The sequence below is a fragment of the Anomaloglossus baeobatrachus genome, unplaced genomic scaffold (assembly GCF_048569485.1).
Source record: "Anomaloglossus baeobatrachus isolate aAnoBae1 unplaced genomic scaffold, aAnoBae1.hap1 Scaffold_2638, whole genome shotgun sequence".
In the NCBI taxonomy this organism is placed as follows: domain Eukaryota; kingdom Metazoa; phylum Chordata; class Amphibia; order Anura; family Aromobatidae; genus Anomaloglossus; species Anomaloglossus baeobatrachus.
In genome coordinates, this window is record NW_027442170.1 from 149921 (window position 1) to 151688 (window position 1768).

Below are 1768 nucleotides of genomic sequence, written 5' to 3' on the forward strand. Positions count from 1 at the left end.
CACCCAAAGAGCAACTTCTGCTGCGCAGCTGGCTTTCTAGGCAGCAGCGCTATCGTGATGTCAGCGGGGGACATTGTGACAAGCCAGTGTTCCGTCACTTCATGTTGTGCACTGTTCAAACGGAAAATACATCAACAGGCAGACTACAGAAAAGCTTACTAACAAAGGTTAGAGAGGGGCTTTCTCAGAGGGCTTTTTACAGTTTGTCTATTCCCAATTAGCCGTTTAAGTATGCTTAATGAAAGTACTAATTCTTTCATAGGCCGCCCATTCTTAGTATTTGACGTTCCTTATATTGCGGTATCAGGCTTCGCAGCAGGTTGCAAAACATTCATCACCCATGACTGTCCCCAATTGGGCTCAGAAGCTAAATGTCTATCATGACCTCTCTTTTTGAAAGTCCAAGAGCAAGCAAACTCTTCCTCCAGGAGAGGGAGCCAACAGATCACTAAAGACATCATCATTGCTCAAAGAAAACACCGAAAAACAATGGAAGCTTTAATTGGAGTGGAATCTGATAGACAGCACCTGATGCCAAGTCTGCATCTTCTAACACCTGCAGTCACTGCAGCAGCTGAATCCAATGTGTCCAAAAGGGATCTATTCTATTCAATTGCAAATGATCTAGATAAGACTGAGAATAAGATACTGCACGGGACATAGCAGAGTTGGTCAAGTTGAGTGGAGATGAGTTTGCTATTTGGCACAGCTTTTGCATCAATAAAGCAAGTAAAAGGTGTGAAAGATAAAAAAAAGGGTGAAAGTGTGAAAAGTGAATTGGCCAAATTGAGGTGCATATAAAGTTTTTGCTTTCTTTCAATTCACTAATGGGGCTCATTTGAATCAGGTGAATTGAGTTCTGCTTTTGGAAACTGGGTTAAGAAGGGGTGCACCGGTCCTGGAGGTACTGCAATACCAGGTCAATGCGTGGAGTGGACAGAGCAAGATTTTTTCCATCTCCTTGTTCTAAAAATCCATTTAATATATGGTCCCCAGAGAGGGGACGTATCAGATATTAAACTGATAAGAACAGATTTAATTTTTTTTTTTTTCTGTTTATCAGTAGGACTTCAAAATAACAAAGGTGATCGCCTCCCGTTGCCTGGGAACCGTCCAGGCACAAGAGGGCTATGTGTCACCAGAAGGCGCACACACTTCCTCAAGGCCGGCAGACATGCAATCCCAGGCACCTTCCAGTACCGACCAAGGTAGCGTCCTCCAAAACTACACTTGATCTTAGCCAAAAGGCCGAGAAGCTATAACCCGAATTGGTTACGGCCTTGAGTGGCACCCTGGCCTATACCGGACACATCTTAGGGAGAGGGAGACAAACCCACGCCTACAGAAGACATTTTGTCACCCAAGCCAACCCTTGAAAAGGCTGTTTTGCAGAGCAAAAACAAGAAGAATGATGCTTTTTGCAGCCGCCGCCCACTGCAATTAATCTGAATAACTCCTCCTCCTCCAAGCACCTCCCCTCCCCCTTGCAGTCTTTCCAATTCATGATACAAAAAGACGGACGGACAGGACAGGACAGGACAGGCTGCCTGACTTTCCGTCACTGCCACCCTTTGCCATCCTTGCCCGTAGAAAGCCCTTTCATCATCCCCAAACCCTAATCTTTTCCCTTCCCTTCCCAGCTGCGTCTCACTCCCTTTCATTAGGAAGTGAGCGCAGCCTTTTCTCCGTTCTGCACATGCGCGACGTTAAACACAAATGCGCAGGCGTGCGTTCCATTAGCCTCACTGCATTCCACTCCCATACAGGA

At 45.9% G+C, this 1768-nt stretch overlaps 1 pseudogene; it reads right to left on the reverse strand.

Annotated features, from left to right (window-relative positions):
• Positions 1–882: 882 nt before the first annotated feature.
• LOC142264309 (U2 spliceosomal RNA) lies at positions 883–1089 on the reverse strand (annotated as a pseudogene).
• Between the last annotated feature and the right edge of the window lie 679 nt (positions 1090–1768).